Source organism: Phyllobates terribilis, unplaced genomic scaffold (assembly GCF_046119375.1).
Source record: "Phyllobates terribilis strain yellow unplaced genomic scaffold, ASM4611937v1 Scaffold_7__3_contigs__length_470593459, whole genome shotgun sequence".
NCBI lineage: Eukaryota > Metazoa > Chordata > Amphibia > Anura > Dendrobatidae > Phyllobates > Phyllobates terribilis.
The window spans coordinates 424979498-425006401 of NW_027362767.1; the positions used below are offsets into that span (position 1 = coordinate 424979498).

General features: G+C 45.2%; 1 pseudogene; it reads right to left on the reverse strand.

Annotated features, from left to right (window-relative positions):
- Positions 1-26904, reverse strand: part of LOC141155597 (uncharacterized) — a 67106-nt pseudogene that overhangs the window by 16949 nt on the left and 23253 nt on the right.

Below are 26904 nucleotides of genomic sequence, written 5' to 3' on the forward strand. Positions count from 1 at the left end.
GCCTTCCTGGGTTCCTCCTGGTGATTTAAACACACAGTAGGGCCCGTTCGCAATATATATAGTGACATTCACGAAGATCACTCACCCCGCCATTGCAGATACCGGAATTGGAGGTTTTTTTCAGGATACGCGACGCATCCTTCCTGGAGACCGAGGAGTCCTGAGATGCTTTACCCCTCTGACTCGGACCACCACTGTTCCTCCTACTGGACCCTCTGGACCAGCGAGCAGATGAAGATGGCGATGCAGGCGATGGCGACTGTGGCTGTGGCGACAGCTGCTGTTGCTCCATGTCCGACATGTTGATGAGCAACCTCCTGACCTCAGGTGCTCCCTTTTATGGGAGACTGGATGAGGTCACCACCTGCTGGTCCCTGCGGTCTCCATCCGGTATCCAAACCCCTCCCCCTAACCGCCATCCACCTCCTACAACCATCGCCTGCGCTTTCGTGATGCCGGCCGGCATTATGCAGGGCGCTGCCATCTTTTTTACAGCGCCGCCCCCAACGTCATCAGGGCACGCCCCTACCCAGCATGCCCCGCACCGCGACGTCAGAGGCACGTGACCGGTCACATGGGCGGCTTGGGGAAGGCGGCGTGGCGGTGTCCGGAAGTCCAGGACCTCAACACCGCCTGCGCCAGCACGTGCGACAGGTCCCCGGGGACCCTTCGGACGGCTCTTCCAGCACCTGAAGGCCAGCGCCACGGACCACAGCCCGCTCTTCCAGCGCCGGGACAGGCCTGGGTAAGTGTTCTTCCTATGGCAGCCGCCTGATATTCCATGAGGCTTCCTATCAAGGACAGGAAACCAACTGAAGCGAGGGAGAGGTGCCGCCCTTTTATTTCAGATGGTTTCCTGTCCTTGAAGGGCGGATCCTCTCTCAGGTGTGCTGTCATAGGGGAAGGGAAAACGCATGTACAATCAATCCGCATGCGTTTTTTCTGCCAGGGAGATGCAGAAATGCTGCAGAAATTTTCTGCTTCATTTCCGCATCGTGGGCACATAGCCTCACAATAGGCGATATCACAGCTCACCTCCTCCTCCTGTACAATGACTGATAACACCTCTATATACAGTAGATAACACAGGATCCACCAATCACAATAGGTGATGTCACAGCTTACCTCCTCCCTCTCCTGCACAATGACTGATATCTACTGTATATAAAGGTGTAATCAGTCATTGTACAGGAGGAGGAGGTGAGCTGTGACATCAATTATTGTGGATCCTGTGTTATCTACTGTATATAAAGGTGTAATCAGTCATCGTACAGGAGGAGGAGGTGAGCTGTGACATCACCTATTGTGATTGATGCATCCTGTGTTATCTACTGTATATAGAGGTGTTAACACAGGATGCATCAATCACAATAGGTGATGTCACAGCTCACCTCCTCCTCCTGTACGATGACTGATTACACCTTTATATACAGTAGATAACACAGGATCCACAATAATTGATGTCACAGCTCACCTCCTCCTCATGTACAATGACTGATTACACCTTTATACACAGTAGATAACACAGGATCCACAATAGTTGATGTCACAGCTCACCTCCTCCTCCTCCTGTACAATGACTGATTACACCTTTATATACAGTAGATAACACAGGATCCACAATAGTTGATGTCACAGCTCACCTCCTCCTGTATAATGACTGATTACACCTTTATATACAGTAGATAACACAGGATCCCCAATAGTTGATGTCACAGCTCACCTTCTCTTCTATTTTTTTTTTTTACAATGTTGTGGATGAAATTTTAAACACTTTGCCAGTACTGAAATAAGCTGTGGATTTTCTGTCCTTTGTGAACAAACCCTCTAAGGGGTAAATTTCATGATCTTATTTGTGATGAAAGCTCGCTTCAATCACGTCAGACGTCCTGCGCCAACATCTTAACCCTTTGAGGAACAAGGGACAGATCGGTCCCATAATTTTAAACTAAAACCAAATTTGACAGAATCAACTTACGGTCCTCAAAGGGTTAAACAGGTCAACTTAAAAGAGGTAATGGCCGGCCAGTCCCCTCTCACTACCCCAATAAATCCAGCAGGCACTCCCTTCCACTACCCCCATTAGTGCCCACCTAAAATAACTACAAGAGCTCACTAGCACGACGGCAATAATCCCAGAAATAACCTTCAATAACAAGAGCTGGAATCCCCCAATACCCCCTGTAGTCACATCAGTGCCCTCCTATTATAGCAGCAGGAATCCCCCCCCACCCCATGAAGTCACATCTGTGCCCTCGTATATTAGCAGCAGGAATCCCCCAATACCCACTGTAGTCACATTAGTGCCCTCCTATTATAGCAGCAGGAATCCCCCCCCACCCCATGTAGTCACATCAGTGCCCTCCTATTTTAGCAGCTGGAATTCCCCCCCACCCCATGTAGTCACATCAGTGCCCTCATATATTAGCAGCAGGTGTTCCCCCTACCCCTTGTAGTCACATCACTGCCATCCTATAATAGCAGCAGGAATCCCCCACTACCCCCTGTAGTCACATCAGTGCCCTCCTATAATAGCAGCAGGAATCCCCCACTACTCCCTGTAGTCACATCAGTGGCCTCCTATAATAGCAGCAGGAATCCTCCACTACCCCCTGTAGTCACATCACTGCCCTCCTATAATAGCAGCAGGAATCCCCCACTACCCCTGTAGTCACATCAGTGCCCTCCTATAATAGCAGCAGGAATCCCCCACTACCCCTGTAGTCACATCAGCGCCCTCCTATAATAGCAGCAGGAATCCCCCACTACTCCCTGTAGTCACATCAGTGCCCTCCTATAATAGCAGCAGGAATCCCCCACTACCCCCTGTAGTCACATCAGTGCCCTCCTATAATAGCAGCAGGAATCCCCCACTACCCCTGTAGTCACATCAGTGCCCTCCTATAATAGCAGCAGGAATTCCCCACTACCCCTGTAGTCACATCAGTGCCCTCCTATAATAGCAGCAGGAATCCCCCACTACTCCCTGTAGTCACATCAGTGCCCTCCTATAATAGCAGCAGGAATCCTCCACTACCCCCTGTAGTCACATCAGTGCCCTCCTATAATAGCAGCAGGAATCCCCCACTACCCCTATAGTCACATCAGTGCCCTCCTATAATAGCAGCAGGAATCCCCCACTACTCCCTGTAGTCACATCAGTGCCCTCCTATAATAGCAGCAGGAATCCCCCACTGCCCCCTGTATTCACATCAGTGCCCTCCTATAATAGCAGTAGGAATCCCCTCCCATTACCCCTTGTAGTCACATCAGTGCCCTCCTATAATAGCAGTAGGAATCCCCTCCCATTACCCCCTGTAGTCACATCAGTGCCCTCCTATAATAGCAGTAGGAATCCCCTCCCATTACCCCCTGTAGTCACATCAGTGCCCACCTATAATAGCAGTAGGAATCCCCTCCCATTACCCCCTGTAGTCACATCAGTGCCCTCCTATAATAGCAGTAGGAATCCCCTCCCATTACCCCCTGTAGTCACATCAGTGCCCTCCTATAATAGCAGTAGGAATCCCCTCCCATTACCCCCTGTAGTCACATCAGTGCCCTCCTATAATAGCAGTAGGAATCCCCTCCCATTACCCCCTGTAGTCACATCAGTGCCCTCCTATAATAGCAGTAGGAATCCCCTCCCATTACCCCCTGTAGTCACATCAGTGCCCTCCTATAATAGCAGCAGGAATCCACCACTACCCCCTATAGTCACATCAGTGCCCTCCTATAATAGCAGTAGGAATCCCCTCCCATTACCCCCTGTAGTCACATCAGTGCCCTCCTATAATAGCAGTAGGAATCCCCTCCCATTACCCCCTGTAGTCACATCAGTGCCCTCCTACAATAGCAGCAGGAATCCACCACTACCCCCTATAGTCACATCAGTGCCCTCCTATAATAGCAGCAGGAATCCCCCACTACCCCCTGTAGTCACATCAGTGCCCTCCTATAATAGCAGCAGGAATCCCCCACTACTCCCTGTAGTCACATCAGTGCCCTCCTATAATAGCAGCAGGAATCCCCTCCCATTACTCCTTATAGTCACAGCAGAGATTCCTGCCCTTCAGCAGCCCTCATATATTCTACACAAACAGAGCCGCAGCCTGCCGCCTGTGTGCAGCCAGAGGCCTCACCTGCTCGTCTGTACAGTGAGCTGGAGCCGCGGGGAGAAATCTACACATCACTTGAGAATTACTACAACACTGACCGACCGGGAGCATCCCAGGAGGCTGAGAGGCAGGGGGTGAAGGACCTGGCGTGACGTCACCATCACGTGATCGCGCAGGGGCGGAGCCTGCAGAGACAAAGCTTGTCTGTACCAGTGGCTCATCACGTGGGCAGCACTGGCAGGTCCTTTAAGTGCAGCAAATTATCAGGAGGAGAGAGACAGAGGAGAGGGAGAAAGGAGAGGGAGACAGAGACAAAGAGGAGAGAGACAGAGAGGAGAGAGAGAGAAAAGAGGGAGGAGGTGAGGAGAGAGAAGAGAAAGAGAAGAGAAAGGGAGGAGGGACACAGAGGAGAGAGAGAAAAGGAGGAGGAGAGAGAAAGACAGATAGCAGGGTTCCCCAACTCCAGTCCTCAAGGCCCACCAACAGGTCATGTTTTCAGGATTTCCTTAGTATTGCACAGGTGATGGAATTATTGCCTGTGCAGGTGATGCAATTATCACCTGTGTAATACTAAGGAAATCCTGAAAACATGACCTGTTGGTGGGCCTTGAGGACTGGAGTTGGGGAACCCTGGATTAGAGAGTCAGGAGAGAGAGAGACGGAGGAGAGAGAAGAGAAAGGGAGGAGGGAGACAGAGGAGAGGGAGAGAGAGAGAGAAAAGAGGGAGGAGGTGAGGAGAGAGAAGAGAGAGAAAGGGAGAAGGGACACAGAGGAGAGAGAGAAAGGGAGGAGGAGAGAGAAAGACAGATTAGAGAGACAGGAGAGAGAGAAAGAGACAGAGGAGAGAGAGAGAGAGACAGAGGAGAGAGAGAAAGGGAGGAGGAGAGAGAAGAGAAAGGGAGGAGGGAGAAAGAGGAGAGAGACAGAGAGGGAGGAGGTGAGGAGAGAGAAAGGGAGGAGAGGGAGAAAGGGAGGAGAGAGACAGAGAGGAGGGGGAGAAAGGGAGGAGGAGAGAGAAGAGAAAGGGAGGAGGGAGAAAGAGGAGAGAGACAGAGAGGGAGGAGGTGAGGAGAGAGAAAGGGAGGAGAGAGACAGAGAGGAGGGGGAGAAAGGGAGGGGAGAGAGAAAGGGAAAAGGAGAGGGGAAAAGGGAGAGCAGAGAGAGAAAGGGAGGAGGAGAGGGGAAAAGGGAGAGCAGAGAGAGAAAGGGAGGAGGATAGGGGAAAAGGGAGAGCAGAGAGAGAAAGGGAGGAGGAGAGGGGAAAAGGGAGAGCAGAGAGAGAGAAAGGGAGGAGGAGAGAGAGGAGAAAGGGAGGAGGAGAGAAGAGAGAAAGGGAGGAGGAGAGAGGGGAAAAGGGAGAGAAAGGGAGGAGGAGAGAAGAGAGAAAGGGAGGAGGAGAGAGGGGAAAAGGGAGAGAAAGGGAGGAGGATAGAAGAGAGAAAGGGAGGAGGAGAGAGGGGAAAAGGGAGAGAAAGGGAGGAGGATAGAAGAGAGAAAGGGAGGAGGAGAGAGGGGAAAAGGGAGAGAAAGGGAGGAGGAGAGAAGAGAGAAAGGGAGGAGGAGAGAGGGGAAAAGGGAGGAGGAGGGAGAGAAAGGGAGGAGGAGAGAGAGGGGAAAAGGGAGAGAAGAGAGAAAGGGAGGAGGAGAGAGGAAAATGGAGAAAAGAGAGAGAAAGGGAGGAGGGGAAAAGGGAGGAGGAGAGAGAGAGAGGGAGGAGGAGAGAGAGGGAGGAGGAGAGAGAGAAAAGGAGGAGGAGAGAGATATGGAAGAGGAGAGAAAGGGAGGAGGAGAGAGAAAGGGAGGAGGGAGAGGGAAAAGGGAGGTGGAGAGAGACAGAGAGGAGAGGGAAAAGGGAGGAGGAGAGGGAAAAGGGAGGAGGAGAGAGACAGAGAGGAGAGGGAAAAGGGAGGAGGAGAGAGACAGAGAGGAGAGGGAAAAGGGAGGAGGAGAGAGACAGAGGAGAGGGAAAAGGGAGGAGGAGAGAGACAGGAGAGGGAAAAGGGAGGAGGAGAGAGACAGAGGAGAGGGAAAAGGGAGGAGGAGAGAGACAGAGAGGAGAGGGAAAAGGGAGGAGGAGAGAGACAGAGAGGAGAGGGAAAAGGGAGGAGGAGAGAGACAGAGGAGAGGGAAAAGGGAGGAGGAGAGAGACAGAGGAGAGGGAAAGGGAGGAGGAGAGAGACAGAGAGGAGAGGGGAAATGGAGGAGGAGAGAGACAGAGAGGAGAGGGAAAAGGGAGGAGGAGAGAGAGAAAGGGAGGAGGAGAGACAGAGGAGAGGGAGAGAGAAAGGAAAAAGGGAGGAGGATACAGAGGAGAGGGAGAGAAGGGAGGAGGAAAGACAAAGGGAGGAGAAACGGAGAGGTAGATAAGAGAAAAGAGAGACAGAAAGTGAGAGATCGAGGAGAAAGAGGACAGAGATAGATAATGAGAGAGGGATAAAAGATGATAAATATTTAGATAGATAAGATAGATACATAATCTCATAGAGGAAAATTAAAATCCATAAGACCCTCTCCAGAAGGGAGAAGGAGCTGACAATTCAAACTCCTTTTGAAGTAGGTCTCACATAGAACATTTGGAGAAGGGAGAGAGAAATTAATTAAAACAACCTTTGAAGCAGAGGACGCCTGCAGTGGCTAGCTAATTACAGCAGGAAAATTTGTTGGGAAAGGGACAACCATTCTGAGATTTGTTTATGCAGAGTAGAACTGCCTTCCCAGGCATAAACTTCCTTTGATTAAAGGAACTCCTTCAGCCTGGCAGGTGCCAGTGGTCAGATATGAATATTTGGGTTGTGTATTCACCCAATATTTATGTGATATAGATTTTTGGTGTCCTAGTGAAGGGACAGACTTGACGCATTCACTCACATCGCCGTGGGGCCACTGGAATTCCTCCAACTTAATAACAGTCTGATAGATGATGCAAACCAGGTCATATTTGATCTCAATATAATGGTAAAATCATAATAAGAAATATGACGTCAATATCTCACGCCTGGGACCTCCAGGGGCGAAGATATCCTGTATGTTGGGAATCTCTTAAAATTCTAACAGACTTAGCACATCCTACAATCAGCCCCCACATGAGGTCATCAAGGGGAGGTGTGTGGGCATAACCTTGAGCTAATAAAAGACAGTATTTGAGTCTGGGTCATTGGTCAGTCCTTGGAAGACATAGTTCAGTGTGGGTTCATACCATTTTCCCAATCGGAGTGCTTCTTTCCGCTAAGCTCTAAGCCATTTCTGTGACATCAGGTTTAGTAATTCACTTTCGTTATTCCTTTTTATTTTATGTAATTGTATATATCATATTGTTTGTTCCCATTTTGTATCCTCTTTAGAAAAAAATATACAAACACTACCTACCTTTGTGGATTAAATATATAACATTTAATAGTTCTGTTCCTCAGCTCTGTAAACTGCACCCCTGAAGCCATACGCTACTTGTAACAGGTGTATAATCTGTCCAATCGGCCTGTATAAACGATTGGTGGTGGCAGCTAGTAGTGGTTCTATTTATTATTGTGGAGTTGGTAGTGACCATACTAGGGTATTTATATATATTCCATGTGTTGGAATCAGGTGTATATACCATACGCTCACTGTGAGTTCCCTAATAACCAGTCTAGTAGTGGAAGCAGCTGCGGCCTCGTCCATCACTCGTCAGCCAATTGTGTAATTGTCCTGACGATTGGAGGCAGCAAAGTTGCGTTCCCCTGATAAACTGGTGACAGCTGGGTGATCTCTGGTGTCATCTATGACAAAGTGGTAACAGTGGTGGGATCTGCGTGACCTCCCCGGCTGTATATCCATGACAGATAATTAGATAGATATAATAGGTAGATGTCAGAAAGATATTTAGATATTTATACCATCATTCGGGGACTGTACAAAATTATCAACTTGAAATATATCCTGCTCAGTGGCGTGCCGCCAATGGCGGCAAGCCACGAGACTGCTATGGGGCCCGTGAGCCGGGGGGGCCCCATAGCAGTCCAGGGTCGGACATACCGCTGCTGGTGCAGCTGCGCCAGGGGGCCCGCCGGTGCAGCTTCTCCCTGCTCGCGGAGGGCAGGGAGCGATCCCTGCAGCTCCGCTGCTGACAGGACAGAATGGCAGCGGAGCTGCAGAGATAAGTCCTCTGCTTCCTCCCTCACACAGGCACGCACTGCTTGATGATGTCATCATGCATCGCGGGCCTGTGTGAGGGAGGAAGTTGCTGACAACAAGGATGCTGCGGGTGAACGGGCACAGAGGTAAGTGTTTTTTGTTTTTTTTACTGAAACGCTGGGGTGGTGGGGGAGAGCAATGTTGGGGATGGTGGGGCTGGGGAGAGAAATGATGGGGCTGGGGAGAGCAATAATGGGGCTGGGGAGAGCAATAATGGGGCTGATGAGGCTGGGGAGAGCAATGGTGGGGCTGGGGAGAGCAATAATGGGGCTGGGGAGAGCAATGATGGGGCTGGAGAGAGCAATAATGGGGCTGGGGAGAGCAATGCTGGAACTGGGGAGAGCAATGGTGGGGCTGGGGAAAGCAATAATGGGAGTGATGGGGCTAGGGAGAGCAATGATGGGGCTGGGGAGAGCAATAATAGGGCTGGGGAAAGCAATAATAGGGCTGATGGGGCTGGGGAGAGCAATGATTGGGGCTGGGGAGAGCAATAATACGGCTGGGGAGAGCAGTGAAGGGGCTGGGGAAAGCAATAATGGGACTGATGGGGCTGGGGAGAGCAACGATGGACCTGGGGAGAGAAGGATGGGGCTGGGGAGAGCAATGATGGGAATGGTCAGGATGGGGAGAACAATGATAGGGATGGTGGGGATGGGGAGAGCAATGACGGATTGCTGGGAGAGAGAAATGATGGGGGTGCTGGGAGAGCAATGACGGGGGTTGTTCGGAGAGAGCAATAACAGGGGTGCAGGGAGAGAGCAATAACGGGGTTGCAGGGAGAGAGCAATGATGGGGATGCTGGGAGAGTTTAATGACGGGTGCTGGGACAGAGCAATGACGGGGGTGCTGGGAGAGAGCAATGATGGAGGTGCTGGGAGAGAGCAATGATGGGGGTGCTGGGAGAGAGCAATGATGGGGTTGCTGGGATAGAGCAATGATGGGGGTGCTGGGAGAGAGCAATGACAGGAGGTGCTGGGAGAGAACAATGATGGGGGTGCTGGGAGAGAGTAATGACGGGAGGTGCTGGGACAGAGCAAAGATGGGGTACTGGGAGAGATCAATGATGGAGGTGCTGGGAGAGATCAATGATGGAGGTGCTGGGAGAGAGCAAGAATGGGGGTGCTGGGAGAGAGCAATGATGGGGGTGCTGTGAGAGCAATGACGGAGGTTGCTGGGAGAGAGCAATGATGGGGTTGCAGGGAGAGGGCAATGTTGGGGATGCTGGGAGAGAGCAATGACGGGTGCTGGGACAGAGCAATGATGGGGGTGCTGGGAGAGAGCAATGATGGGGGTGCTGGGACAGAGCAATGATGGGGGCTGGGAGAGAGCAATGACAGGGGTGCTGGGAGAGTGCAATGATGGAGGTGCTGGGAGAGAGCAATGATGAGGGTACTGGGAGAAAGCAATGACGGGAGGTGCTGGGAGAGAGCAATGATGGGGGTGCTGGGACAGCAAAGATGGGGGTACTGGGAGAGATCAATGATGGAGGTGCTGGGAGAGCACAAGAATGGGGGTGCTGGGAGAGATCAATGATGGGGGTGCTGGGAGAGATCAATGATGGGGGTGCTGGGACAGAGCAAAGATGAGGGTGCTGGGAGAGAGTAATGATGGAGGTGCTGGAACAGAGCAATGATAGGGGTGCTTGTATATTTTCCATGTGCACATAGCCTTACAGTTAATTGGGGAGAGTCACAGAGACTGAATAATTTATATTATTGGCTGGTGGCGATTATAGTTAATGGGGGGCACAGTGCTGCTTATCACTTTATATTTTGATTACTAAGTGGCTAATAGGATATTAATGGGGGGGTACATATCTGTATTCAGGGGCGCAGTGCGGGGGAGACACATGTATATTCACAGTATATGTGACCTTGTTATTTTCTAGGCTGGAGATCATCGTGACAAGACGAGTCGTGGCTGGGAGATGTGGACATGAAGGTCTGACCAGACGGAGAAGAAGCAGCAGAAACCGACTCTGATCAGATGAGACGTCAGCGGTAAGTGCCTGGATGTAAATATTATTCTATATCTGCATTGTGTGACTTGGAGTGATAATGTTATCTGTAAAATCCCTTAGGCTGCATTCTCACATTTGTGTGAAATGTCCGTGCGCTGCCAGATTTTTTTTATCGGATGGTCCACGGACTCGTAGAGTTTTATAGATCCATTCACACATCCATGAAAATCACGGATCTGAGAATGAGATCTAAGAGGGTCAGAGAATGTCCTGTTCTGATCAGATTCTGAGGATTAGAATAGGACATGCTCAATGCGTCTGTAAAACAGGGCAGCACACTGACACTGCACACGGATACAGGAATGTAACCTTATTATGTATAGCATACTCCTTTAGTATATAGTGCACTCACTTATTATGTATAGCGCCATCCTTAGTTATATAGTTTTATCTTTTATTATGTATAACACCCTCCCTTATTACCTACCATCCTCTCTAGCTCTAGGTCTCACAGTTGGGGGATCATACTGTGTTGGGGTCAGCATACTTTACCCTGGGAGTTGAGGTGGGGTACAGTAGGGTCATTATACTACGCATGTGGAGGAATTCACCATGGGGGTATCATACTGTGTTTGGGGGACACTTTTGTTGGCATCATACTTTATGGGCAATGAAAGAGGGATCTAGGACGTCAGCAGGAGGAAAATTACTATGTAAAGGCTGGAAAGTTGTTAGATCTGCTCTTCTGTGACCCCGACAATTATTTACATTTTTTTGGTGGGGTGGGGGGCCCAATTAGAACTTCTGCTATGGGGCCCCATGATTCCTATGTACGCTCCTGATTCTGCTATATTTGGTCAAACATTTAATTACCTTCCCCCTAACATCATGTTGGAGCTTCTTCTCTTTGGTGCGACTATGATGTTAGGTTGTATTGATATTGCTACTCATAACTGCTTTTCCAGGTTTATGTCAGTCTGGTGTGCAGGTGACTTTTTGCGATAAGTTTTGTAATGAACGTCACACCGCAATAAGTTGTTCCAAACACAGATGTAATGTATATTAATTATACTGCAGGTCTCCCAACAGTGGGAAATTCATCACTGCTCCCATTACATTCGTAGAACTCAAGCAGTGGAAGGTCTGCAGTATATACATCACGTAGGAGACACTGAGACTGCTGTATATACATCATGAAGGAGACACTGAGACTGCTGTATATACACGTGAGAGACACTGAGACTGCTGTATATACATCACGTGGGAGACACAGACTGCTATATATACATTGTCAGGGAGATATTAAGATGATATTAACAATTTTTCCCAAACCCCTCTTGCCTCTCACCCCTCCCTTATTCATCATTTGTCACAAGAGGAGAGCTGACAGTCCAGCATCTGTCTCTCTGCAAATTATCACCTACAGCAGAAAGGACTTGGACACAAATGCTGCAAAAGGTGCTAGAACCTAATTAAAATGCGAGGGCCTTTCTCCCCTAGCAGAGACCGGGGATGATTAGACACCGGCTTGCATCAATTTACATGTAGCTGTTGAAGTTTCATTCACAGGACTTCAAAGAGAATTTAATCAAAGTCTCCAGACTTTTGGGCACCAATACGAAATGTGGAATATTGGAAATTCCATAATTCTGATAAGGATGGGACCCATATTTTTAGTGGCAGGGTCAGCCAAGGAACAAGATGCTTATTTTTCGTAGCCGTAAGTCCCTCCGGTGGGCTGTGGCACGAAAGAAACAAAATAGCAGATCACAACTACACCATGTGTGGTCTCTAAATGAAGGTAAAATCATAATAGAAAATATGGCATCACTTTTGGGCTTCTGGGATCAACCAGCGATAAGTTATCCCAAAAACTAGGTATCTTAAATAAAATGTGCAGGCTGGATACCAGCCCCATGATGTCAACACAGGGGGTGTGTGGGCAGATCTTCCCTTAGGCACAAAAGAGCCAACTGAAGATTGATCCATATTCTTTGCCAGAGGGGTATAGATACTATAACAAACAGATCGCGTTCGATAACGCTCAAATCGGGGAGCCCCTCCTCCACCTATGCTGATTCGTCCCTGCAAACTGCACAGAGTAAGTTTCTTCTTTAATCCTTATTTTGTGTGTAACTGCCTAAGTATTGTATTCTCCCCTTTTGTAAAATCTTGTATATTTTTCATAACACTGCCTCCCTTTTGGAATAAATATCAAATTTAATAGTCCTGTTTCTTTTGTCCTGTAATCATTCCCTCCCCTGAAGCCATATACGCTACCAGAATGCAGGCGTCCGGCCAGGCCTGTATTATATTCCAAATCTGGACAGTGGTGGTAGAGAATAATAATAATTGGGCTATCGTGAAGCTGACTGTGCCCGTACGGGGGGGGGGGCGTATACACATATTTCATGCGTTGAAATCCGGAGGTTTGACGTCATGCGCTCACTGGTTGCTTGCCGATACCTATGTAGTGAGTAGTCGGGATCGTGTGCTCGCGTATCCCTGACGAAATCCTGACAGAGTGACGGCAATGGCGAGATATTGCGTGATCTCCCCAGTGTCTCTGTGGAATACCTGACATACATCACGTGGGAGACACTGAGACTGCTGAATATATACATCACGTGGGAGACACTGAGACTGCTGTATATACATCATGTGGGAGACAGAGACTGCTGTATATACATCACGTGGGAAACACTGAGACTGGTGTATATACATCATGTGGGAGACAGAGAGACTGCTGTATATACATCACGTGACAGATTTCTGAATATACATCACGTGGGAGACACAGAGACTGCTGTATACACATAACATAAGATACACAGAGACTGCTGTATATAAATCACATGGGAGACACAGACTGCTGTATATACATCACATAGGAGACACTGAGACTGCTGTATATACATCACATGGGAGACACAGATGCTGCTGTATATACATCAAGTGGGAGACACAGATGCTGCTGCAAATACATTACATGGGAGACACCAAGATTGCTGTGTACACATAAGATACACAAAGGCTGCTGTATATAAATCACATATGAGACATTGATACTTCTGAATACACATCACATAGGAAACACCAATAATGATGTATACGTGACATAAAAGACACTGAAACTGTTATATAAATAGTCATGGTCAAAAGTGCTGGCACCCTTGAAATTGTTCCAGAAAATGAAGAATTTATCCCAGAAAATTACTGCAATTACAACGTTTTGTTATACATAGGTTTATTTCCTTTGTGTGTATTGGAACAACACAAAAAAAGAGAAAAAAAGGCAAATTGGACATAATTTCACACAAAACCCCAAAAATCTGTGGAACAAAATTGTTGGCACCCTCAACTTAGTATTTGGTTGCACGCCCTTTGGAATAAATAACTGCAGTCAATCGCTTCCTATAACCATCAACAAGCTTCTTACACCTCTCAGCTGGAATTTTGGAGCACTTTCCTGTTGCAAACTGCTCCAGGTCTCTCATATTTGAAGATGCCTTCTCCCAACAGCAATTGTAAGATCTCTCCACAGGTGATCAATGGGATTTAGATCTGGACTCATTGCTGCCACTTCAGAGCTCTCCAGCGCTTTGTTTCCATCCATTTCTGGGGCTTCTTGAAGTATGTTTGGGGTATTGTCCTGCTGGAAGACCCATGACCTAGGACACAAACTCAACTTTCTAACACTGGGCACTACATTGCGACCCAAAATCCTTGGGTAATCTTCAGATTTCATGATGCCTTGCACACAGTCAAGGCATCCAATGCCAGAGGCAGCAAAACAACCCAAAAACATCTTTGAACCTCCACCATATTTGACTGTAGGTACTGTGTTCTTTTCTTTGTAGGCCTCATTCCGTTTTCAGTAAACAGTAGAATGATGTGCTTTACCAAAAAGCTCTATCTTGGTCTCATCTGTTCACAAGACCCAGAAGAATTTTGATTTACTCATGTACATTTTAGCAAACTGCAATCTAACTTTTTTATGTCTCTGTGTCAGTAGTGGGGTCCTCCTGGATCTCCCGCCATAGTGTTTCATTTCAATCAAATGTTGACGGATAGTCTGCGCTGACACTGATGCACCCGGAGTCTGAAGGACAGCTAGAATTTCTTTGGAACTTGATTGGGGCTTATCCACCATCCGGACTATCCTGCGTTGCATCTTTTCATAAATTTTTCTCTGCCGTCCACGTCTAGGGAGATTTGCCATGGGTTGTAAACTTCTTGAATATGTTGCGCACCGTGGACAAAGAAACATCAAGATCTCTGGAAATGGACTTGTAACAGTGAGATTGTTGATATTGTTCAACAATTTTAGTTCTCAATTCCTCACACAGTTCTCTTCTCCTCTTTCTGTTCTCCATGCTTAGTGTGGCACACACAGACACACAATGCAAAGATTGAGTCAACTCCTCCCTTTTTTTATCAGGTTTCAGGTGTGATTTTCTTATTGCCCACTCCTGTTACTTGCCACAGGTGAGTTTGAACGAGCAACACATACTTGAAACAAAGTCGTTTACCCACTATTTTGCAAAGGTGCCAACAATTTTGACCTGTCCGTTTTCGGGGCTTTGTGTGAAATGATGTCCAATTTGCCTTTTTTATTTTTTTTTGTGTAGTTCCAATACACACAAAGGAAATAAACATGTGTATAACAAAATGTGTAATTGCAATCATTTTCTGGGAGAAATACTTCATTTTCTGGAACAATTTCAAGGGTGCCAACACTTCTGTCCATGATTGTACATCACATAGGAGACAGACTGCTGTATATATACAGTGCTGGCCAAAAGTATTGGCACCCCTGCAATTCTGTCAGATAATACTCAGTTTCTTCCTGAAAATGATTGCAATCACAAATTCTTTGGTATTATTCTCTTCATTTAATTTGTCTTCAATGAAAAAAACACAAAAAGAATTGTCCTAAAGCCAAATTGGATATAATTCCACACCAAACCTAAAAAAGGGGGTGGACAAAAGTATTGGCACCCTTTGAAAAATCATGTGATGCTTCTCTAATTTGTGTAATTAACAGCACCTGTAACTTACCTGTGGCACCTAACAGGTGTTGGCAATAACTAAATCACACTTGCAGCCAGTTAACATGGATTAAAGTTGACTCAGCCTCTGTCCTGTGTCCTTGTGTATACCACATTGAGCATGGAGAAAAGAAAGAAGACCAAAGAACTGTCTGAGGACTTGAGAAACCAAATTGTGAGGAAGCATGAGCAATCTCAAGGCTACAAGTCCATCTCCAAAGACCTGAATGTTCCTGTGTCTTCCGTGCGCAGTGTCATCAAGAAGTGTAAAGCCCATGGCACTGTGGCTAACCTCCCTACATGTGGACGGAAAAGAAAAATTGACGAGAGATTTCAACGCAAGATTGTGCGGATGGTGGATAAAGAACCTCGACTAACATCCAAACAAGTTCAAGCTGCCCTGCAGTCCGAGGGTACAACAGTGTCAACCCATACTATCCGCCGACATCTGAATGAAAAGGGACTGTATGGTAGGATACCCAGGAAGACCCCACTTCTTACCCCGAGACATAAAAAAGCCAGGCTGGAGTTTGCCAAAACTTACCTGAGAAAGCCTAAAACGTTTTGGAAGAATGTTCTCTGGTCAGATGAGACAAAAGTAGAGCTTTTTGGCAAAAAGCATCAACATAGAGTGTACAGGGAAAAAAAAGAGGCATTCAAAGAAAATAACATGGTCCCTACAGTCAAACATAGTGGAGGTTCCCTGATGTTTTGGGGTTGCTTTGCTGCCTCTGGCACTGGACTGCTTGACCGTGTGCATGGCGTTATGAAGTCTGAAGACTACCAACAAATTTTGCAGCATAATGCAGGGCCCAGTGTAAGAAAGCTGGGTCTCCCTCAGAGGTCATGGGTCTTCCAGCAGGACAATGACCCAAAACACACTTCCAAAAGCACTATAAAATGGTTTGAGAGAAAGCACTGGAGACTTGTAAGGTGGCCAGCAATGAGTCCAGACCTGAATCCCATAGAACACCTGTGGAGAGATCTCAAAATGGCAGTTTGGAGAAGGCACCCTTCAAATATCAGGGACCTGGAGCAGTTTGCCAAAGAAGAATGGTCTACAATTCCAGCAGAGCATTGTAAGAAACTCATTGATGGTTACCGGAAGCGGTTGTTCGCAGTTATTTTGGCTAAAGGTTGTGCAACCAAGTATTAGGCTGAGGGTGCCAATTATTTTGTCCGGCCCTTTTTTGGAGTTTTGTGTGAAATGATCAATGATTAGATTTTTGCTTCATTCTCTTTTGTGTTTTTTCCTTGCAAGCAAATTAAATGAAGAGAATAATACCAAAGAATTTGTGATTGCAATGATTTTCAGGAAGAAACTGAGTATTATCTGACAGAATTGCAGGGGTGCCAATACTTTTGGCCAGCACTGTATATCACATATGATACACCTAGACTGCTGTATACCTCACATAGGATACACTGAGACTGCTGCGTATACTTCACATAGGAGACACAGAGACTGCTGCATATACGTCACATAGGAGTCACAGGGACTGCTATATAAACATCAAATGGGAGAAACTTTGCTGTATATATCACACAGGAGACACTGGGACTGCTGTATATACATCACATAGGAGACACTGAGACTGCTGTAAATATATATCACATAGGAGACACGGACTGCTGCATATATATATATCACATAGGAGACACTGGGACTGCTGTATATACATTACATAGGAGACACTGAGACTGCTGTATATATATATCACATAGGAGACACGGACTGCTGCATATATATATATCACATAGGAGACACTGGGACTGCTGTGTATACATCACTTAGGAGACACCGAAACTGCTGTATTTATATATATATATATATATATATATATATATATATATATATATATATATATATACACAGTACAGACCAAAAGTTTGGACACACCTTCTCATTTAAAGATTTTTCTGTATTTTCATGACTTTGAAAATTGTATATTCACACTGAAGGCATCAAGGGCACACCTGTGAAGTGAAAACCATTTCCGGTGACTACCTCTTAAAGCTCATCAAGAGAATGCCGAGAGCGTGCAAAGCAGTCATCAAAGCAAAAGGTGGCTACTTTGAAGAACCTAGAATATAAGACATATTTTCAGTTGTTTCACACTTTTTTGTTAAGTATATAATTCCACATGTGTTAATTCATAGTTTTGATGCCTCCAGTGTGAATGTACAATTTTCATAGTCATGAAAATACAGAAAAATCTTTAAATGAGAAGGTGTGTCCAAACTTTTGGTCTGTACTGTATATATATATATATCACATAGGAGACACCGGGACTGCTGTATTTACTGTATATATATATATATATATATATATATATTGTAATGCAGCGACTTGCTGGCATTACGGTAATGGTCCAGGATGTGTTTTACCTGACCATGTACCTTCCCCCTCAGGTGACTGGTCACATGACTGTGACATAGCACAGGTCCTGCGCGCACAGAATGTCTGTCTGATCACATGACTGTAACATCAGCAAGGTCCTGTCTGTGTGTGCACGGGATGGATATATAAACCCTGCTTGATGGGAGACAGGTGTGTTCGGCGTGTTGGGCGTGAGGCCTGTTCCCCGTGTGTGTGGGACACCGTGATACAGTGAAGCCTGGCAGCCTGAAAGGTCGAGGCTGGATCTTGTGTAGATGCCAGTGGCCTTGGAAGGCAGCGGCTTTGGAGGATAAGCGTCCTGAAAGGCGCAGACTGAATGTGAGTGAAAACATTCCAGTAGCCTTCGAAGGTACGAGGGCTTGAGACCCCCACCTGGGAAGCTTAAAAGCGGAAGTGGTGGCAAACTAAACCTGGAACCGTTAAGACCCTGCTAAAGGTAAAAGCGGTACGTTATATGGACATTGTGATATATGGACATTGTTATAGTTTGCTGAAGCCAAGTGTTATAGTTTACCTGGAGCCAAGTGGGCATAGCTGCCACTGGAAAGGCTCGTGGACTTTATATGTGTGAACTGCGGTTTATGATGTGCAATAATAAACTGCTGAATTGAGAAATACCGGAAAGACCTTGCTGGTGTGCATTAATTAACCCGGTGCAGCGAGTATCTCCCATTATGATGACTAGTGCTGCCTTACAATATATATATATATATATATATATATATATATATATATATATATATATATGTATGTATATATATATATATATATATATATATATATATATATATATATATATATATATATATATAATCACATAGGAGACACCGAGACTGCTGTATTTATATATACAGTACAGACCAAATGTTTGGACACACACCTTCTCATTTAAAGATTTTTCTGTATTTTCATGACTATGAAAATTGTACATTCACACTGAAGGCATCAAAACTATGAATTACCACATGTGGAATTATATACTTAACAAAGAAGTGTGAAACAACTGAAAATATGTCTTATATTCTAGGTTCTTCAAAGTAGCCACCTTTTGCTTTGATGACTGCTTTGCACACTCTTGGCATTCTCTTGATGAGCTTCAAGAGGTAGTCACCGGAAATGGTCTTCCAACAATCTTGAAGGAGTTCCCTGAGATGCTTAGCACTTGTTGGCCCTTTTGCCTTCACTCTGCGGTCCAGCTCACCCCAAACCATCTCGATTGGGTTCAGGTCTGGTGACTGCAGTGCAGATCATCCTGCGTAGCACCCCATCACTCTCCTTCTTGGTCAAATAGCCCTTACACAGCCTGGAGGTGTGTTTGGGGTCATTGTCCTGTTGAAAAATAAATGATGGTCCAACTAAACGCAAACCGGATGGAATAGCATGCCGCTGCAAGATGCTGTGGTAGCCATGCTGGTTCAGTATGCCTTCAATTTTGAATAAATCCCCAACAGTGTCACCAGCAAAGCACCCCCACACCATCACACCTCCTCCTCCATGCTTCACGGTGGGAACCAGGCATGTAGAGTCCATCCGTTCACCTTTTCTGCGTCGCACAAAGACACGGTGGTTGGAACCAAAGATCTCAAATTTGGACTCATCAGACCAAAGCACAGATTTCCACGGGTCTAATGTCCATTCCTTGTGTTCTTTAGCCCAAACAAGTCTCTTCTTCTTGTTGCCTGTCCTTAGCAGTGGTTTCCTAGCAGCTATTTTACCATGAAGGCCTGCTGCACAAAGTCTCCTCTTAACAGTTGTTGTAGAGATGTGTCTGCTGCTAGAACTCTGTGTGGCATTGACCTGGTCTCTAATCTGAGCTGCTGTTAACCTGCGATTTCTGAGGCTGGTGACTCGGATAAACTTATCCTCAGAAGCACAGGTGACTCTTGGTCTTCCTTTCCTGGGGCGGTCCTCATGTGAGCCAGTTTCTTTGTAGCGCTTGATGATTTTTGCAACTGCACTTGGTGACACTTTCAAAGTTTTCCCAATTTTTCGGACTGACTGACCTTAATTTCTTAAAGTAATGATGGCCCCTCGTTTTTCTTTACTTAGCTGCTTATTTCTTGCCATAATACAAATTCTAACAGTCTATTCAGTAGGACTATCAGCTGTGTATCCACCTGACTTCTGCACAGCACAACTGATGGTCCCAACCCCATTTATAAGGCAAGAAATCCCACTTATTAAACCTGACAGGGCACACCTGTGAAGTGAAAACCATTTCCGGTGACTACCTCTTGAAGCTCATCAAGAGAATGCCAAGAGTGTGCAAAGCAGTCATCAAAGCAAAAGGTGGCTACTTTGAAGAACCTAGAATATAAGACATATTTTCAGTTGTTTCACACTTTTTTGTTAAGTATATAATTCCACATGTGTTAATTCATAGTTTTGATGCCTTCAGTGTGAATGTACAATTTTCATAGTCGTGAAAATACATAAAAATCTTTAAATGAGGTGTGTCCAAACTTTTGGTCTGTACTGTATATCACATGAGACACCTAGACTGCTGTATTCCTCACATAGGATATAATGACACTGCTGCGTATACTTCACATAGGAGACACCGAGACAGCTGCATATACGTCATATAGGAGTCACAGGGACTGCTATATAAACATCAAATGGGAGAAACTTTGCTGTATATATCACACAGGAGACACTGGGACTGCTGTATATACATCACATAGAAGACACCGAGACTGCTGTATATTCATCACATAGGAGACAGTGGGGCTCATTTCCCAATTATCGGCATATCAAAACAGGTTGCCAATCACAAAACAAATGAGCAATGCGCATTTTCAGTGGATAAAATTATTTTTAAACTTGCTTAAAAAGAATTGTTCTTGACATCACATGTGTTGCTGAGTACAGTGCTATTCTTCGCACAATGAATGATATTTGCACATAATTTACCACCACTTCAGTCCCTGTTTCCGGGAACGCGGGGGGCCACAGCGGTTGGAAAGTTATAATACCATGAAAAGGGGATTCCACCGTATCCCGTAGATAGGAGACAACTTTAAAACTTGAAAAATCCCCTTTAGATGCCCAATTGTTTGTGGTGTTGGTCAGTTTAGTGACACGTCTGTGTTGAAACACAACATAAAAATAATGAATATGTCCCCAAGGTCATTTGCCGCCGAGAAGGTGTCTGCATGTGAAGTGGCCTCACCAGCCCATCTAAGATAACTCCTGGGCTTCACCACCTGTAGGGGAAATCGTCCTTTTTTCGCCTTCTCCACTCTGTTTGACTTTAATATCAGCAGAGAATGATTCAGATCTGTTTCTGAGCGTAAGATTGCAGCAGCCATAGAATGGACTATGCCCCCGGATCAAGATCTATGAAGGTGAGGGACCTTCCAGGGAGTTACTGGGAAAATAGTGTGGGATTTGGTGCAGTCACTGCTGGGTCAAGGTGACCATTTTTAGATTAGTTTCCCCCTTTATTCAAGTGTCTCACTTCCAGAAGTAATGTGGCACTGTTAAAGAAGCACTCCTCCTCCTGCCATCAAAGTTTTTATCCTCTTAATATATTGCAGTCATGATATAATATACACTGTGTACTTACAATTGCTCACTTTGCCTTTTTACCCAGCTAATTCTACTCTTTTTCTCTGCTTTATGTAGAAACAGGAAGTCTCTTGTCCTTGCAGAAATCATTCCTCTCTTGAACTCCTGACCCAGCTATTCCCTCCTCCCCGTCAAGGACTTTTGCAGTGACTGATGACTCATACAGGCAAAATTTACCTCCCGTTTCTACATAGAGCTTAGAAGGATTCAGCTAGTCAGTTTTTAATCACGTGATGTCATAGATGGGAAACAGAAAAATTAACTGGGTAGAAAGGCAAAATGAGCAATAGTACGTGCACAGTGCTATATAATATGATGACTGCAGTATATTAAGAGGATAAGAACTTTCATGGGAGGAGGAGGAGTGCTTCTTTAAGAGTCTGTGTGCACAGAAAAGTGAATGAGAATCTTGAAGCCTCATGCACATGTTGCTTATTTTTTCCTTGCAGATTTGGTCAATTTTTTCGGTGTTTTTTGCTGCCCTTTTCACACATACTAATGAGTGGAAAAAATGCATGCATGTTATGCTGAGTTTTTCCTTCCAACACATCAGTATTGGCAATGGATTTTTCTGCTGCAAATACTGAACACTTACATATAAAAAAAATAAATCTGAGCAGCCTCTTTTCTGCTTGGGGCAAGCGCAGGACACTATGTGGCCACAACATACTGAGTATCAAGTATAAGGACAAGATGGGTGATTTATATTGCCCCATCCCTGTACAAGGTACCAGCACCGGACCTCCTACGCTAGACCGCATCTTGGGGTATAAGAAGTACATGTTGGATTAAGTGTTGGAGACGTAATCAGGGGTTATTACAAGCTGGCTGTCCACGTCGTACACTAAGGCACCAATTTTGGGGGGGCTAAGGATAGTACCCCCAGTGGTGTGAAGCCACATTCATTGTAACATGCAAAGCTTTCCTAGTAAAGAGCTAGACAATCTCTAACAAGGGAGGGTGCAGGTGGTGACCACAGACAAGTCCCCTCTCCTCATCCTTCCTATCGGATTCTTCTTAACTTTTGCATTTTTCTTGTGTTCTTGTCACTTCTGGTGCCTGTAACCCATTCAGGTAGCACAGATCGCCCAGCTCCTCCAGGATGGTGCCCCCAATACACTTGGAGGTTAATTTGCTTGCGGCTTGATTACTACAAGACAGATATAACTAGTACAGATGGGAGAATCCATCTTCAGGACTCCAGTCCATTTGCCAGGTCAGTAGCCTGTGACCGCAGGATGGTAGCCCTGCAAATCTCCTGGCTCTCCCTTTGATTAGCCGGGCTGGTGCAATGTGATCATTGCAGCGTGATACACGTGACGTGCCGCCAACCCGGCTAATCAAAGGGAGCACCTGGTGGCAATTCACAAGCCTCAAGTCCAGCAGCGCTCACAGATTGCTGATCCAGGGTCCAACGAATCGATTCTCCCATCACTAATATAACAAGGTTAATTAGTAAAATTCTCCCCGACAGATTTCCTTTAAATTCAACAATTGGACTTCACCGATAAAAAAAAAAGCTTGGACATTCAATGAGATTTGATTTTTTTTTTTTAGCAGAACATTTCTCACATATTTTTGTCTAACGTACAACATTTGATTTATTAATACAAAAACAAAAAGATAGAAAAGCGTCCACAGCGCTCCTGAAAATGACAAGAGCGGCAAAGTGAAAAAATGCCAAAAGGAATCCACTCGGCACAAACAGATCAAGAGAGGAAAAAATGATAGCGGCAAAAAGATTGAACAGACTGATTATTCTTCCAACAAGCGATGTTGTGAACTTTATGGTCTTTATTCGGACATAATACAAAAGGTCCTGGACGCTAAACAGGAAACTTGCTCCTTTCCCAGTGAATTTCCCGACACAGACAGTTTGGGAACGGGACTACGACTTCTCTTTTGTGTGGGTCTTTTCATGTTGTACGAGATTTCTTTTGTGGATAAAACCTTTCCCGCACGTCGTACAGCTATACGGCTTCAACGCTTCCTGATTTTGATGTGCAACCAGATCTGATTTCTGGAAGAAGCATTTCCCACATATGGGACGTGGGAACGGCTGCTCCTCCGTGACGAGCGGTAAAAGATCTGCCTTGACGGTGAAAAGGTTCCCGCATTCTGAACAAAAGAACGGCTTCTCCCCTTTGTGGGTTTTCTGGTGTCTGATGAGATCCGTTTTCCGTTTGAAACATTTCCCGCACATGGCGCAGATCGGCTTCACCGGGTGAATTTTTATGTGATGAAATAAGTTCGATCTGATGTTAAAAAGTTTTTCGCATACCGGGCATGGAAACGGCCCCTTGTTGTTGGGATCGTTTATCTGGTTCTCGCCTCCTGGAATCAGATGTGGCGCCTGTGAGGGATCGGATGAAGGTTGTATGAGGGTATTGTGGGCAGATAACGAATCTCCGCTGTGGATCATGGAGGAAATGTTCATGGTCATGTTCTGTAGTTCGTTAATACTTTGTGTGCCATTAGGCTCCGCTTCAAAGCCTGAAGAAAGGGGACTGTAGCTGAGGCTCGGAGCGGCATCTGTTAGGGATAAAAAAAAAAGAGAATGCCAAGAGTGTGCAAAGCAGTCATCAAAGCAAAAGGTGGCTACTTTGAAGAACCTAGAATATAAGACATATTTTCTGTTGTTTCACACTTTTTTGTTAAGTATATAATTCCACATGTGTTAATTCATAGTTTTGATGCCTTCAGTGTGAATGTACAATTTTCATAGTCATGAAAATACAGAAAAATCTTTAAATGAGAAGGTGTGTCCAAACTTTTGGTCTGTACTGTATATATATAAAATGTATGTCTGTATGTATGTATTATATAGATCTGGTTTCAACTGATTATATATACATACAGCTGAAACCAGAAGTTTACATACACTATATAAAAAGACACATCTGCATGTTTTTCTCAATATCTGACATGAAATCAGAATAAACCTTTCCTGTTTTAGGTCAGTTAGGATTACCATCATTTTTAACATTTGCCAAATGCCAGAATAATGAGAGAGAGAGAATGGTTTAAGGCATTTTATTACAGCAAAGTCAAAAGTTTCTATACATTTCATTAGTATTTAGTACGATTTCCCTTAAACTGAATGACTTGGGTCACACGTTTGATATATCCTTCCACAAGCTTCTCACAATAGTTGGTGGAATTTGGGCCGATTCCTCTTGACAAAACTGGTGTAACTGATCCAGGTTTGTAGGTCGCCTTGCTCGCAGCCTTTTCAGCTTTGCCCATGAATTTTCAATAGGATTGAGATCAGGAATTTTGGATGGCCACTCCAAAACATTGACTTTGTTATCCTTAAGCCACTTTGTTACCATTTTGGCAGTATGCTTTGGGTCATTGTTCATTTGGAAGACCCATTTCCGCCCAAGTTTTAACTTCCTGACTGATGTCTTGAGCTGTTGCTTCAGTATTGGCACATAATCTTCTTTTCTCATGATGCCATCTATTTTGTGAAGTGCACCAGTCCCTCCTGCAGCAAAACAACCCCACAACGTGATGCTGCCACCCCCGTGTTTCACAGTTGGGATGGTGTTTTTAGGCTTCCAAGCTTCTCCCTTTTTCCTCCAAACGTAACGATGGTCATTATGCCCAAAAAGTTCAATTTTAGTTAAATCAGACCACAGGACATGTCTCCACAAAGTAAGGTCTTTGTTCCAGGGCTGTGGAGTCGGAGTCTTGGAATCAGTGTTCATTTTGGTGTAGTCGGAGTCGGTATAAAATGGACAGACTCCAACTCCTAAAATATATAATAAGCTGGATACAGTAGTTCAATGCAGTTTGTGGGGAATATATTTTTCATAAGAATTTGGGAAAGTTATGAAATGTCATATAAATGTCTGTCCTATTCCTGATCTAAGGGTCTGGACTTTTAGCTGAAATGAATCTGTTCTACAGTAAATTTATCACTTTAACATGAGCCATGTATGAGGGAGTCGGAGGCGTGGAGATGGAGTCGGTGTCATGGAAATTGAGGAGTCGAAGTTGGAGTCAGAGGTTTGGCTTACCGACTCCACAGCCCTGCTTTGTTCCTGTGTGCATTTGCAAACATTAATCTGGCTTTTTTATGTTTCTTTTGGAGTAATGGCTTCTTCCTAGCAGACCTTTCAGCCCATGTTGATACAGTACTCATTTCACTGTGGATATTGACACAATCTTACCAGCTTCTGCCATCATCTTCACAAGGTGTTTTGCTTTTGTCCTTGGGTTGATATGCATGTCGGACCAAAGCACATTCATCTCTGGGACACCGAACCCGTCTCCTTCCTGAGCGGTATGATGACTGGACAGTCCCATCTTGTTTGTACTTGCGTATAATTGTTTGTACAGATGAAATTGTACCCAAGGATGAGTCAGACTTGTGCAAGTCCCCAATTCTCTTCCGGATATCTTGGCTGATTTCTTTAGACTTTCCCATGATACTACACGAAGATACTACATCTGCAGGTGTGTCTCTAATAAACTCAGATGTTGCCAAAAAACAGAAGCTTCCAAACACATGACATCATCATATGGGCAGTCCAGAATTGTTTAAAGGCATAGTAATCTTAGTGTATGTAAACTCTTGACTTTGCAGTGATTAATAAAAATGCCTTAAAACATTCTCTCTCTCATTGTTCTGACATTTGGGAAATATTAAAAATGATGGTAAAAGGTGAGAAGGGCGATTCAAATTTTAGTTATTTTTAATATTTTTTAAAACTTTTTTTAAATTTTTTTTATAATACCCAAGGGGGTATTGCTGATAAATCAGGTGTAGAAGAAGATGGCAATGATGTGACTCTTCTTTCCTGGCCGGTTATTACTCACCTGTGCTGACATTAGTAGGAGTTTCCTCTTCCCTCTTCAGGACGTCACTTCTGTAATACTCCTCGTCTCCCTCAGTCTCTTCCACTTTGACAATAATCAGGTCGTCGATCTAAAACAAAAATGCAGTGAATGATATACAGTATAACGTAGTGATGTCTACTTGTGGCCATTTTTTTACCCGTTGATCCTGTGGGACATTGGGATTTTCTTCTCGATCTTCCCGAGGATAAAGAGGACGGGGACAACTTTCTGTTGAGGGCCTATTACCCGATGCATCTGTAAGAAGAAGCAAAGTTACTAAATACATCTCATAAGCCACAAAACTGCTTTCTCCTGGACAGTCTCCTCTTACCCAGTGGTGTGAGAGGTCGAGGAACCTCCATTATGACGTCCTTGCACTGGTCCTTGTGTCCTTCCATATACTCCCACTCCTCCATGGGGCGATTGACAGCCACTTCCTAACACACGATGACACAGTCATCACTCATTCATTATCCCTCAATGTTACTGCATTATGTCCCTGTGTTTCCAGCATCGCTCACCTCTTCCGTCAACATCTGAAGGATCTTATTGGTGATCTCCACGATCTTCTGCTCGTTGCTCCTCTCATGTATCAGTGATGGAGGTGGAGGCTTCATGATGGCGCTTCTGATCTTGCTCCATTCTCTTGACGCTTGGTGATAGGAGCTGGATGTCTCACACTTATCAGACTTCTTCACTATTATATAATCCTGTGTAGGCAGAGACACACTGATGAACATCACTCATCATCTCTGACCCTGACTCCATCCACAGAGAGATGATATTTCT